Source organism: Quercus suber, unplaced genomic scaffold (assembly GCF_002906115.3).
Source record: "Quercus suber isolate HL8 unplaced genomic scaffold, Cork oak 2.0 scaffold_13, whole genome shotgun sequence".
Lineage (NCBI taxonomy): Eukaryota > Viridiplantae > Streptophyta > Magnoliopsida > Fagales > Fagaceae > Quercus > Quercus suber.
In genome coordinates, this window is record NW_027069478.1 from 2,589,264 (window position 1) to 2,604,920 (window position 15,657).

At 32.1% G+C, this 15,657-nt stretch overlaps 1 long non-coding RNA gene and 1 pseudogene across 1 annotated transcript; both read left to right on the forward strand.

The window, feature by feature from the left end:
• The first annotated feature begins 5,269 nt into the window (after window positions 1-5,269).
• LOC136070469 (uncharacterized) lies at window positions 5,270-8,081 on the forward strand. The gene is made up of 3 exons (XR_010631707.1): window positions 5,270-5,711; window positions 5,985-6,044; window positions 7,675-8,081. It is a non-coding gene; the product is annotated as an uncharacterized LOC136070469 (long non-coding RNA).
• A 4,976-nt stretch (window positions 8,082-13,057) lies between these two features.
• Window positions 13,058-14,775, forward strand: LOC111997384 (G-type lectin S-receptor-like serine/threonine-protein kinase SD2-5; annotated as a pseudogene).
• Window positions 14,776-15,657: the final 882 nt, after the last annotated feature.

The following is a 15,657-nucleotide window of genomic DNA, read 5'->3' on the forward strand; positions in this document are numbered from 1 at the left end:
AGTGGAAGATTGTTAGGATTAGTGCCCTTAAATATTATTGTATGATGCTATGTATGATATTAAGTATGACATTATGTACGACATTATGTATGACTTAATATTGTGATTGATAAAGTTGTTTTATTATCTAAAATAATGGTAACATTAATATTTGGACATTATCTTGTAGTCCATGAGATGTATAGTATGTGATTTATGTGAAAAGTCACGGAAGATATAAATCATAGGTTCTTTGTAAACTCAGAATTTTAGTTCGTAGTTGGTGATAAAATCAAGCGTTTCATCTGCAAAGACTATAACATATCAACTAAGATGATTTGTCTTGATCATGAAAGTGAAGACTTCTAGTTGATGTGTTGATACGTTTTAAGAGTTAAGACATATTGAACTAGACTTCTGTGAGATTTATTATTCTTCTAAAAACAATCAAATGAATAATAAATCTCACGACTTATATTTACATGAACTCTTAATCCTGAGAGAATAATGGACCTGATCATAAAGTGTAGGTTACTTTAATATATCAAGAGTGAGATCTAAAATAATGGTTAAAATCTCAGTATGTTGGGCAACCACATTTAGTGTTGATGGAATATATATTCTCAAGATGGGTTTGTTATTCAGAATGTTAGGCCTAACTACTTTAGTAAATAGTTACTAAAGTATATATTTATGAAATTGGATTTCATAAATATATGATGAATAACTTAAAAGATTAAACCGGGTACTCAAGGGTTAAGATGTAGTAATTTACAAAGTGACAGTTTACATTCATAACTTTGTATTACTATGAATATTTTATGAAGGGTTTGCATGTACATTAAAATCTTGGGATATAATTTATTAATAAGGTCTAGAGTGTCATTATATTTATATAGTGGTATTAAATATAATTAATGGTAACTTTAGACTTGTCAAGAGTTGACAGAAAAGCCTAAAGCCCATTGGAACTAGTGTCTTATTTGTTCCCTTTTGGTCTCACTCCAAGTCACATTCTTAAACCCAATTGGAAAGGCCCAAAAGCTAGCCCAATTAGATAATTAGTTATAAGGAGAGAAACATATAGAATTTTTGGTAAGTACATGAAATTGTATGTATGTGAGTATTGGACACTATTTTTTTCTCTGAAGAACATATACATATAACTGATTGAGAGACCACACTTCTTAAGCATCAAGTGGAATTGGAGTGAAGATAAAAAGTGTTTCTAAATGCTTCTAATCTTTGGTTTTTGAATTTCATCGCTTCAAGGTACACACTCTTGTTCTTATATTCTGAAACTTAAATAGCACATGTTATCAATTGAGAATTGTTAGGACATATGTGATTCATTTGTTATGAACATATATCACTATTTTATGTAATTGGCTAATCCTTTGACAAAATGCACTTTAATTGTATCTGAGTATATTTAGGATGTGTTTAATACTTCAAAAAACCTTGTTTCAAGATCAAGTGTTGAAGCCATGCAAGTCTATCTGAAATTCAAGCTGAGAAAGTGGCTATCATTAAAGCTCAACAGCTAGCCATCTATCGAGCCTTGAAGAGCTAGTCTAGCTCATGGCTTGACAGCAACTCGACAGATAGGGTATCTGTCGAGGTTTATGAGAAACAGATTTTTAGTTCTGTTTTAATTGTAGTTCGTAATTATGTGTTTGGACTTTTTTTTCTCACAACCCTAGACATATAAAAGGATTATTTTAAAGGCCGTCAAAGTGGACACAAGTTGCACAAGTATTGAGCAAAGTTTTGTTCAAGCAAATTGTGACTGAAGACACAGTTTTGCCCTAGTTCATCATTCTTGTGAAGAAGTTGCTGTATTCATACACAGTAGGGTTTTGTGACCAAGCATCCTTTGAATCTTCATCGCTATAATGAACTCAAGAACTTTGCAGTCAACAATCTTCTCTAGTTGGTGATCAAGTCACGTACTGAGATTCACGCAATTGGTTAGTCACGTACTGGAAGCCATGCATCAAAAGGAGAGATTGTCGCTACACTACAAGTCCAATTGGGTATTGGGGTAAGATTCAACTATAGGTGGGTATAAGGTATTGGGATTTCTTTACTTGTAACAGTTTGTTATGATAATAGTAGATTCACGGGAGTGGTGATCTTAAAATTACCTGTTGGGATTTTTGCTGTGTTGGTTTTTCCCATTCGTAAACAAATCACTATATCAAATTTATTTTTCGTTGCATTTAGTTTAATTGGTGATTTGTTTATACTACCACGCGTTTGCATGTTAATTTAATTACTTAATTAAACCTGGCTAATTAATCAATCAATTAATCACTAGGGGTCAATTCATTTTTGGCCTATCAAGAATGAAGTAGATCCGTTAATTTTCCGCTGCGTATATTCATATTTCCATCAACCACGATGATTGTTCACTATACAATCTTTTGCTACTTGACAAATGAGGTAATTTCCATACTTCTAATAAAGTCTCACATAATGACTAATATTAGTAGTTCAAGTTTTGACGGAAGCTTTCAACACATTATTTCACGTGGTCATTTATTGGCAATAACATGGCTTCTCTAGTAACATTTATTTGACATTATTGCGGTGATGTATAAGTGTTTGTTCTGTCATTGACACTAAAATTTAAGTTTGAGTTGTAGACTTTTTTTTAAAGAGGATGAGTTGTAGACTTTATTGTAATGTTGTGTTTTGATCCTATATGTACGTTTTTAGACCCTATAAACTAGATTGTTTAACCTAATTAATTAACCAAGTGAGTACTTAGATTTATTATTCAGATCTAGGTTAAACACAAATAATCATAAACAATAAAGCAGCGGAAAATAAAGAGCACAAAGATTTGATGACCTACGAAAACCAAACCGGTAAAAAACCTGGGAAGGATTTAACCTAGCTATCCTCAAGGCAAAACAGATCCACTATGAAATAATTGAAATTTGTATAATAGAACTTAATCCACTAACATTCTAATGCTACCTTGAGTAGAAAGCTTACTACCATGACCACGTGACAACTCCGAATTTACGGACTATTTCTTTTTTTGATCCACTGCAACCACAAGTACTCCCACTTGTGACTTTGAGACTTTACTCAAAGGTTTCAGATCTTCTTTAAGTTCTTTATGCAGTAACTGAAACAATCACCAAGTTCTTGACATAAATCTTGATCTTGATAACCCTAAGTGTGTATGAAGGTAAACACCTTTAGATCTCACAAGAGATTCAACACACAGCACATCAAAGACTTATAAAATGTAGCTAGAGTTTTTCCTTTTACACTTGGAGTAAAACATAAAACCCTACACGTCACATGGACTTAGGCTGAGTTGAAAATTCTACAGAAAAATTAATTTGCACGAGGTTTGATCGATCAGGTCTAATTTTCAATCGATCGAGCCTTGCAGATTTAGTCCAATAAATTCTGCAATTATTCGATTCCAACTTTACAAATAAACACTCTTTGAGCAAGTCTAAACCTGACTCTATGTTTTAATCATGGTTTGCCAACATAATACACAATAAAGTTCTAATACATTTAGTTTCTAAAGACTTGGAACTTAACACAATGTGTAATATATTATTATATATACTTAGCATTGTTTATGTAAGTTTGAACCGTAGTAGCAAAACTGAGATTTTGCTGTGGTTGTGTGCTGGATAGTGTCCCAGTCAGGGAGGTCCTTTGCCAAGAGAGGCATTAATTGTTCCACTACTTTTTCTGTTTGCAACTTAGGTAATGAATCCATTATTTACATTCTCAGAGGCTGTAAATTTGCTAAATCCTTTTGGAATAGAATGGGTATTCATAGAATTTGTGTTCAAAATTAAACAAATCTTAAAGGTTTAGTACAGTGAAGATTTGTGGATTCTCTAGATCTATTGGGACTTCTTCCAGAGTGGTTGCTGAGTTCTTGGCTGATCTAGCTTCTAAGCATGCTAAATCTGTTGTGGACTTAGTCAACTCCAACTCTTCTTCTAATCCTCTCTTTTATCTGATTGCAAGTGTTTACTGAACGAGCTTGAACAATACAATAGAGTCCGGCATGTCTTACATGAAGCCAACCCCTGTGCTGATGCGTTAGCTAATTTTGGATGTAACCAAGAAGAGGACATAGACTTTTTAGTTTATTCTGTTGTTCCTTGTAAAATCGTTTTGTACCTTAATCAGGATGCCATTGATTCGTTTTTGAACCAAGTGATCTCAGTTAACATCTTTGTTGTTAGTCCTACCCAAAAAAAAAAAAAAAAATTGTTGTTCATAATTTTATATATGTATTTAATCTAGTTCAAACTTTCCTGGTTTAAATCACATGAGAATGGTTGCATATTGAAGTTCGTATACCTGAAGAAAGGATCAGATCATGAGGTTTGTAATCTACTATTTTGAATTCCTCATATTCATTCTAGTATCCTGAAGCAGCTAACAAACTTTTTTCAGGCAAGTTAATTTATGGCAAACAATGTTTATGGTGTATTGTAGTTACATCCATTTCTAGGATGCTACTCAGTCTTAGAGCTTTGTTGAGCACAACGACATTTGGCACAGTTCCCTCTCTTAATTTTGACTTGTAAAATGCATAGATGTCCAATTGCAAAAATCCTTATTTGAAAATTCTTTTAATGCAATGTTGATGAAAAATCTTATGTATTTATGTAGTGGAATAACGATTTAATTGATTGATTTTCAATTACGTCTAAAGTCTTTTCTTGTTTTTTTTTTTTTTTTTTTTTTTTTTTTTTTTTTTTTTTTTTTTTTTATAAAAAAAACAATTTGATATATTGATATATTGAATTGAGCAAATACAATAATTATCACCAATATTGCCACCACAACTATCAAATTATCAATTGATAAAAACAAGTATCACCAAAATCCAAAAGCAATAAATAACAATAAAAATCATACATATTCGTAACAAAATGGCAATTTTGTAGAACTTTTCAAAAATACTAGTTTTGCTGCAATTTTGTTTGAGCAAGCATATAGCAAGGATCGAGCAAAAACTCGAACACAAGAAAGATGTGTTAACTTTTTTTTTTTTAAGAGAAAGATGTGTTAACTTCAAATAATTATATTTTTTATTATACGCTTTCTTTGCATGCGTTTATAGTTTTATACCTCATTGACGTTGTAGTTTTGGGCTTTGTCAGCATTCACAAAATCAATTGTAGTGAATTTTCTTTTTCTTGATGACAAGGAGCTACATTCTCATTAATTATGAAATTAGTTTTTCTATATGTATATATAAAACCGAAACTTTTGAAGCTCGTATAATTTTCCACGTCATCATTATTTAAAAAAAAATAAAAAAACTATTTCTATTTCCCATCCACGTCATTATTATTTTTAAATCATCATAATTATTAAAAAAAAAATCAGCTAAAAAAAAACCTATTTCTATTTTCCACGACAATATCAAACCCAATACCCAAAATTTTTGTTCTCCTTCCCCAAAACCCCAACTCTGAATGCCATTCCTCTTTGTTCTCTATTTCTCTCCCTCATCTCTCTTCTCTACCCTTTCAGCATCCTCTGATTTGTTTTTCAATCAAATTCGAAAAAACCCTAAACCTCTTCAAGAACTGACCACCACTGACTCTCACCATTACAGTTTGCATACCCAAGCCAGGCCACAATATGTGTAAAGTCATTCTATTTGATTCGATACCCAAAAGTAAGTGTTGCCCCAAAATCTCCCGGTTCAATTTCTCAAGAACTCCTTGGTAAGATCACCTTGAATCCTCAATCTTCCTTATCTTCTTCCTTTTTTGTTGCTGTTGTCCTAATCTATTTGCTTATAATTAAATTGTGGTTTTTGTTTCCATAGTTTCTGAACATTCTTGAATTAGGACAAAATCAAGATGACTTTGAGGCTGAAGGATTGATTTGGGGTTTTTATTAGTTTTGGGATTTTGGGGTTCCTAATTAGGGTTTGCTGCAATTATAGATTTCAATTGCTAATATGTTTCCTCTTTGTTCTTTTTTGTTTTTCCCAGGGGAACACCATAGAAGATCAAATTCTACCTAGGCTTTGTCTCTTGGCGTTTTGAGGAATGGTTAGTGATGTTTTTAATTTAATTTAGGATTTCCTCCCTAACCTGTTCTCTTTATTTATTTGTTAGTAGGAGTGAAATTGTGGTTTTTGGGTCCAGTTTAGCACTTTGGTTTACTAATTTTGTTTGTTTGTTTTTTTTTTTTTTTTTTTAATTCAAAGCTTCTGAATAAGGTTTTAAATATATTTTAGGTTCTATTTGTTGTTATCTATATAATTGTAGACAAGCTATGAGTCTTCCATGTTTGAAAGACTTAATCTTCATCAAAATATATGAATGCTAACAAACATATTTTTAATTTTGCATTTCATAGGATTTAGTTTTCTGTATTTTGGTTGGTTGGTTTTGATTTAATTTATTGGGTATCAAACCTGTGAAGAATTCCGGAGAGCAAGCTTGATCAGCTTTGTGGAGGCTCTTTGTGTTCTAAACCTGCTTGTATGTCAGTTCTCTGTGCACCAATGAACTCTAGCAAATCACACATCATCTCCTTGTAAGAGCAAAGTGTAGGTTAGCTCAGTATGTGTAACTTACTTATAAAAAAATGTAGGTTAGCTTAGTCTTTAGGCTTATCATAGCAATTTCTGTTGTAATTTTGTACAATATCAGCTCTGTTCCATTTCAATTTTTTTATACATTGTATAGTTTCTTCTTATAGTGTTATAATTTTTTCAATGATATGATTGTGATTTAAAATGGTATGGAGAGTTGCAAAGATATTTTTGATCCAAATTCCAAAAGGAGCAGCTATGCTAATTGTTACTCCCTATAAGATGCATTTAGATTTTATTTATGTTGCCACTTCCCCTATTGTTATATCACTGAATTATCCTCTAGACTTATTATATTTATAAATGCTCTTGGCCGATTTCTGTCTTTGGAAGAGACCCAAATAATGGTAAGTGGCCTACTTTGCAAATCAAATTCTTTTTGAAGCTACTGGCTAAATTCCACATTGATGATAGAATATTGAAGGGTTGATTTGGAACCATTGTAATGTTTGAATAGTAGATTTGCTAGGCAATACTACCAAAAGAGCATAATCAGCCAAACTTAGAGTTATCTAATCTAGAAGAAAATTGAAAGTCTCAAATTTTAGAAGCCTTGAGCTATTTGCAATGGGTTTTCAAAAAGATCTTGTTGTTAGTCATTTGTTGTTATTTTAATGACTTAATTTAGAAAAGATTGCATTAAACGACTTCAGTTTAGGAGGTTTGGTTATTTTGGTGTTTTAGAAGGTGTAGAAGTGGTGGAAAAAGTTCTGTTTACATAATGTATATTTTTTACCTTGAAATCTTTGTGAACATGTACTTCTTCTTTTTTTGCCTCCTATCCATATGGCTGTGGCATGTTCTTTTTGATTTTAGGGTAATTCTATAGATTTCTTAGAGTAATGCAGGATGGAGGTTGTCTAATCTTAGCTTTTGAGTAAAATTTGATGGCCAAAATTGCACCATATTAGAGTAAAAAGATATATGTTGCAAGTAACAATGGCAAAATTGCTAATTGATGTGCAATCATTAAAATGTTGAATTTTGGTTAAAAGGTTGATATCAATCTAATTTTAGCATCTTTCACAATTTTAAGTGAATACATGTAAATTTGGTCAAATGTTAATTTTTATGCCTTACAGGTCTTTGAGGAGTACATAAATTTGATTTTGGAAGATGTTGGAAAAGTCAACTTCAAGAGGGAGAGCAAAAAACTTTAGGTGGGTTCATTTTCTCATTTTACTTTACTCTTAATCTCCCAAATGTGCATACTCTAAATGTGGTACATCTATTTTGTTATTTGTCGATTACATATCAAAAAATGTATAGGGTAGATTCTTCTTAAGAGATGCAATACAACAGCCACCCCTCTCTCTCTCACTCTCTCAATAGTGGAAATAATGATTTTAGAAATTGTGTAAATTGGCATTATGTTGCCTTTGCAATCCCATTGAGGTCTAGCATCTTTGTTTACTAACAATGTTAGAATTTAGATACATCTTGGACATCAAGAACGATTAATCTAATTTATGAAAGATACTTGATTGAATGAGTATGGAATTAACTATATTTGTGTAATTAATTGTATTAGAGTGTGCTTATATTAGTTATATATTTTCTAAATATGATCTCAAGCTCTTGGTTATCATGATATCTCATTGTATGTGATAGATTTTATTACTTCGTAAGTGATAGATTTTATTGGTTTGGTATATAATTTATACCATGATATTGATTTTTTTTTTTTTTAAATATATTAGAGAAGTTATTAATAGCTTTCCCGTGCATCGCACGGGTTAGCAACTAGTTTTATTAATTATCGTTACAATTCAATATATAATTGAGAGTCCTTATAAAGGAGAACAAACAATACCACCAAAGCATCTTCTTCTTAATTATTAGGATAATTTAATTGAAACTAAACTCTTTTACCTAGATTTTAAGAAATTAAAGATTCTAATCCAACTTATAAATTGTATTTATTTCCTAAATTTTTAGGACAGTTTAATTTTGGCAAAAATCTATTATCTTAGCTTCACGAAATTTAAAATTCTACTCCAATTAGAATTCTATGACAAAATTTTAAAATAAAATTTAATATGATCTCATCAATTGTTATAATTTTCAAATAAAAATAAATAAATCATGATTTTCTAGATAATTTTAAAGATCTTATCGAAATTTTATTTTAATTAACTATCATAATTTTATATTTTATACAATAGAATTTGCATATATATATATATATATTACATACTACGTACTGTCCCAAATCAAGTGTGTATATATATATTCATAAATAAAAAAGTGTGTGTATATATATATATATTAAAATAGTTATTATAATATAGTTTCAATAATATTTATAAGTTTTTTTTCTTTTACATAAATTTTTTTTATTAGTCCGTGCATTAATTACATAGGCATGCTGTTAGTAATAAATAAATATTAGAGTTTTTGGACGAAGTGGCTTGCTTCTGTTATGATTCAAACAAGCATTGTCATTCAACAAGGGACTCTAGGCTAACTAAGGATGATGATGAAGATATACAACATTAATTTAACATGAATAGTGTCAATATCTTGCAGCATCAACAGAATGGACAAATTAATGACTAACAAGGTGGATAAGCATGAGTGTTAGTTATCCAAGCAAGACAGTTGTTAGTAGTCTATTCGCATTAGAATTTAGCCAATAAATTCCTTTTTAGGCAGTTTTTTCAAATTGAGTAGTTGTAGTTTATTATTTGTTCTTGGATATTGTCAGGTTGAAGTTTACAGGATGTATGTCTTCTCACAGAATGTATTTGATATTATATATGGTAGATTGCTCAAAGAAAATTCATGATCTATGAATTCCTAAACTAAGCAAAAGCCAAGAAAGTATCACAAGTATTGACTATCAGTTTCATATAGACTGACTTTAGATTAAAAGCCTAGTTAATTAATATCCATATAAACTACAATTGCAACCACTCAACAATGCCAATGCCATTGCAGCGCAAGTTTGGGTCACCAATGGCCGAAGTGTAGAAAAGGTAGGGGTAGGGAGGATTTTCATCAGGGCTGGCCCAAGGCCTAGGCCTAAGGCCCCAAAAAAAATTCTAGGGAAAAAAAGGCCCTATCTCCCATTGTCAAATGCCCACAATTTTATAAAAATATAAATTTTTTTAAATGATTGAGCACTTATTTTTTTGAGTGATCTTAAGGATATCATAAATTTTACTATTGTCTTACAAATTGAAACGTCACAAATCACATAAAAAAGTATTTCAAACACTCATTAATGAAGTTGAAGTTCATCAATTACATCATATTGTGAACATTTTATAGTATTTTTCTTTTTCATTTCTAACAAGGCTTTCAAAATAAGAGACCAATAGAAATTCAACCCAATTGAAATCTTAAAATATTTTAAAAAAAATGTTGCAAATGTGTTAAATCATCAATGTTGACTAATCTCCCCTGATAGTTTGAGACATTAATTTTTTTAAACTAATATCCTACAAAGTCACACACCAAATAATATTTATTTTTCTTCTTAAAAAGAAGATATAAAATTAAAATTTAGATTACAACTTTACTTAACTTTGCAGAGTCATATATCTAAGTTAAAGTAAGTTCTATTTTAAAATTTATGTTTCAACTATGATATTTAATCTTCTATATAACATTAACCTTAGTTCAGTTAGTATTATTCATCTATTTTTATATTTAATACATCAAATTAGTCTTAATTTAATTAGTATTAAATAATTTTATTTAATTAATATTTACATATAAAAGACTCCACATAAATTTTTTGCCTTACGACTCAAAGTATGTTGAGCCGGCCTTGATTTTCATAGGCCTAACTTCTTGTTTATGAGTTCTATAAGCACTAGTTGCAAGCAAGCAAGCATACTCTTAAAGATTCACTAAAAAAATGAAATAAATCAATTCTTAAGCGGGTTCCATGTGCTCCCATCTTTGCTAATACAACCTACTGTAGATTATTGAGATCTATTTTGATCAAATTTCGTTTATTTTCAAATCAACCATACACTCCACAGTTCACGTGTAAGTCCTGCGCATGGAACCAACAGATTTATGTGAAGCATTTCAAAAAACACTTTCTATGCAACCAATAAATAAATGTTGGGGATTGATGATTTGCCTAAATAGTAAATAATAATATAGCACTTTTGATCCCAATCACTCCCAAAAGCTATCCAATCAGATCAAATCCAATAAAAACAAAAACTTTTTTTTAATAAGAAACTAAAACAAAAACTATTCCTCATATTTAACAATCAATAAAGTTCAACTGTAAATCAAATCTAGAATCAATGTTCATGATTTACTGAACCTAAGATTCCAACAAAGTGCTACTAAAGGAATATGATTAAAGCTTGACCCATATAATATAAAACAAAAGTAAGGCAACAAGAACTTAACCCAATTAATATTGAGCTAAGAAAGGAAAAATAAAAAACTAAAAGCAGTGAGATAGCCGTAGAAGCGGGGACAGATGAAATAGAAACAGAGCGGAAGTGTTGCCAACGTTGCGATGGAAAGAAACCGCAACAAATACTAAATAGTGATGACTGATGATGATGAATAGAAAGATACATCTCAGAGAGAGAGAAAGGGAGAGAGATAATTCCCAAAAATAATGAAATTTGAAAGCTTTTACATTGTGAAATCTCTCGCCGAATGCCGACCCGCCGATTCAATTCGCAGATGAAATTATGAAATTTGAACAGAGTACGGGGTTAACGGAAAGTGCTAACGATGTTAATATTTTATGGGTGAGTTGGAATAACGTGGCAAGTAAACTGATGTCATACTTTTTTTTAGTAATGTGTCTTCTCTCTATTGGCTGGGACTACACCTAAGAATTTCCTACCAAACGCGCACGATGTGTCTTCTCTACCGGATACAAGATATAAATTTTCCAACACGTGGACTGAAGTTGATTTTGTGAGTCACGCGCGAACAAAAAGCAATGTGGAGTGATTTGCGGACTAACTGTGTTCAAGACTCAAGTCGTTACGGAAGTTGCAGTCCACCACCACAAGTTGATCGTTAACTAAATCTCTTGCTGTTTATGCTTGTCATTCCATCCCCTTAATTTTCTAGCTTGTCCACTCCCCGCCTTTCTTCTGTCACTGATCTGTGTGTTACGGACAATTAATTAATGGGTATAAGCTGCTGGATTTGCTGTGGTTTTCTTCTTTACCTTGCTCTTTTTCTAACACCTTTTCCCATCTTAGTGACGGCCCAGATGCCGAGGCCTCACAGTTATCAGATTGCCAACTCTTCTACTTCATGGACTAACAGTCTTTCCAGTACTCCTGATTCTTTGAAATTGGGTGATGGATCATTTGTGAGAATAATATATACTACAATATTCTACTACCATACGGAAACTGAGTATGTTTATTGTAGTTGTGGCTTCATCTATAATCGAACGTGCAACAGTTCTCTCTTTGCCATTTTCAGTTATTTTTACGAGAACAGCTACGGTATTCATGAGTATGTTAGTCCAGAAATACTCTGCTCTGCTTACCCAAAGAATCCGGTTAGCATTAATGCGACTTTGAAGTTCACTTCAGAAAGAGGTTTGGTGTTACAAGATGCTAATGGAACTGAAGTGTGGTCCACAAACATTAGAGGCAGTGGCGGAGCCACACACAAGGGTGGCCCCCCAAAATTTTAAAAAATTAATTTATAGTATGTATATTATTTACATTTTAAAAAATGTAACATGTAAAAATTGAAGTTGGTCCCCTCAAATTTTGAGTTATTTCAATGGTGCTCTTAAAAAAAAATGAAATTATATTAAAATCATATAATTTAAAAGATTTAACAAATTAAGCTATGTAGAAAATGATAAATTTTTGTACATGTCTAATAGAAAAAATACATGACTTTTATATACTCATTAAAATTTAGAATATGATAAATTCCCTTAGTAAATTAATTTATATATGTGTGTGTAAAAGTTTGTCTTAACTAACATATTTGCATCACAACTTGGTCCTCCCAAATCAAAATTTCCGGCTCCGCCTCTGATTAGCGGCAAATCTGTGGCTGGCCTAAACTTCACCAACACGTGCAACCTAATGCTCTTGGATCACAATCAAGCAATAATTTGGCAGTCTTTTGATCACCCAACAGACGCTGGTTCTTGGGCAAAAGTTGGTGCCAATGAAGCAACTCACTAGTCAAGGGGGATTGTTTTCCCTCTCTCTCACCAGTCAAGGTTTGCTTGCTTATATCAATTCTAATCCTCCTCAACCCTATTTTTATTATGAAGCTAACAACCTTTTAAACATCAGTTATTTTAAATTTGAGGATAAAAGGTTAGCTTTCTTTGAAGCTGATCTAGTACCTTACGCAATTGGTCAATTATTCTTTCGTTCGTCTCTGTACATGAGACTTGGGCCTGACAGACACTTGAGAGTGTTTGATGCACAATGGAAGCAAGTGTCCGATGTCCTCACACCATATATTGTTGACTGTGGCTACCCTACGTTTTGCGGCAATTATGGAGTTTGTACAAACAACCAGTGTACTTGTCCTGCACCCATAAATGGGACAAGCTATTTTCTGAAAGTCAACGAGAAGCGGCCTGAGCTTGGATGCTCCCTGGTTACTCCCTTATCTTGTGAAGCTTCCAAAAATCAGGTTCTTTTAGAGTTCGAGAACATCACATACTTACCCCTTGCAAAATACCCCCCAGATGTAAATATAGACCATCGAAGTATAAGTTTAGAGAGTTACAAAGAGGCTTGCTTAAAAGACTGTTCATGTAGAGCAGCTATTTTTAATTCAAGCAACCGTGTGGGGAGTTGCTATTTACAATCCCAAATTTTTTCCGTGATGTCCGCTGATGAAAGACCAGAACTTTACTTTAAAGTATACATCAAGGTCCAAAATGTTCCTCCTAGAAAGCGAAAACATCAGCTTAATTGAAATAATATTGGGATCAAGCCTCACATCCTTCTTTATTTTGTTTCTTTTGATTGGAATCTTTATTTTTCTATTTCGAAAAAAAGAAAATGCTGAAGTTGAGGAATATTATTTAGATCATGTAACAGGAATGCTCACAAGATATTCTTCTAATGATATGCAATCCATGACAGAAAACTTCAATAAAGAGCTCGGTAGGGGAGGATTTGGTATAGTTTTTGAAGGTACTCTAATCGATAACACTAAAGTTGCAGTAAAGCGTCTAGATGGGTTGAATCAAATCAAGAAATCATTTTTAGCTGAAGTTGAGACAATTGGCAGCATTCATCATTTCAACTTGGTGAGATTGATTGGATTTTGTGCTAAGAAATCTCATAGATTTCTTGTTTATGAGTACATGCCTAATGGATCTTTAGATAGATGGGTATTTCAAAAAAATTGTGAGATGTTTCTTAATTGGCAACAAAGAAAGAAGATCATCATTGATGTAGCAAGGGGGCTAACTTATTTACATGACGAATGCAGGCAAACGATAGTTCACTTGGATATAAAATCCCATAACATCCTCTTAGATGAGAATTTTAATGCAAAAATCTCTGATTTTGGGTTGTCCAAACTAGTTGACTGTGACCAGAGCCAAGTTGTGACAATTATGAGAGAAACTCCTGGTTATATGGCTCCAGAATGGTTAAGTTCAGTAATTACAAAAAAAGTTGATGTCTATAGTTTTGGAGTAGTGCTCTTGGAGATACTGTGTGGAAGGAGAAATTTGGATCACTCTCAGCCAGAGGAAACAATGCATTGACTTGATCTTTTTAGGAAAAATATTGAGGAAGATTGATTGTTGGATTTGGTTGATAAGTTTAGTGAAAATATGCAATTACATGGAGCTGAAGTTGTAAAAATGATGAGGCTTGCAGCATGGTGTTTGCAAAATGATTACACTAAGAGGCCTTCCATGTCCATGGTGGTTAAAGTCTTGGAGGGTGCTATGAATATTGAATATGACTTAGATTATTTCTTCTTGAATCCTCCTTTGCCAAACATGAGAGCTGGAGTTGATGATCAAAAAGTGCATGTTGTTGTTGCTACTCCTTTATTGCCTTCAATTCTAGCAGGACCACGGTGACTTTAACTGTACAATGGATGCTTCTCCAATAGGTAATTTCCATACTTTTATTAAATTCTCTCTCCCAGTAATTAATATTAATTGTTTAAATTTAACGGGAGCTCTCAACATGAGTCATTCATGTGTTCATTGATTGGCAATAGCATGGCTTCTCTGTTGACTTTTATTTGAAATTGTTGCAGTGATGTATAAGCGTTCATTCTGTCAGTGACACTAAAATTTAACTTTGAGTTGGAGATTATTTGTTGCGTTGGTGTGTTTCGATCCTAAATATCAGTGTGTAATATGTTGGAAAATTGGTTTTGCATCTCACACAAAACCCACGGTGGAAGCAATACAAGGATCTACTTCATTCAAGAGAGATAATATATAACCTTGAATTCTAGAACAAAGAAGAGATAGCGTACCTTAATGCAGTAAAATTGAAAATAAGACTTGAGAATATCTTCAATCTTCATTCCAATTCCACATGGTGCCCAAGATGAGTGGTCTCTCAATCAGTTCTTAAGTACGTTGATTCTCCATAAGGAAGGTGTATTCAAAAGATACTTCAGAGAAAAACTATTTTATCTTCTTTTAATCATACATACATTTTTAACTACCCTAGGCAGTTACTTTATTTAATAACTCATATTAAATAAATAACTGATTATTTAATTAGTTTAGCTTTTTAGGCCAGCCCAATTAGGTTTAAATGTGTGGCTTGGGATGGGACCAAAGGGACAAATAAGGCTCTAGCTCCAATGGGTCTCGGACTTATCTGTCAACTCTTGACAATCCCAAAGTTACGATTAATTATATAACAAGTACTACTATAGAAATATAATTACACTCTAGGTCTTATTAATAAATTATTTCTCAAAACTCTAATATGATATCATTTGACCCCTTCATGAAATATCTATGGTGAACAAAGTCATAATAAACTATTACTTTGTAAACAATTATTTTATTCCTTGAGTACCCGGTTTAATCTTTTAGTTATTCATATCTATGAAATTTAATTTTAATAAATATAAACTTTTGTAATTCTTTGCTA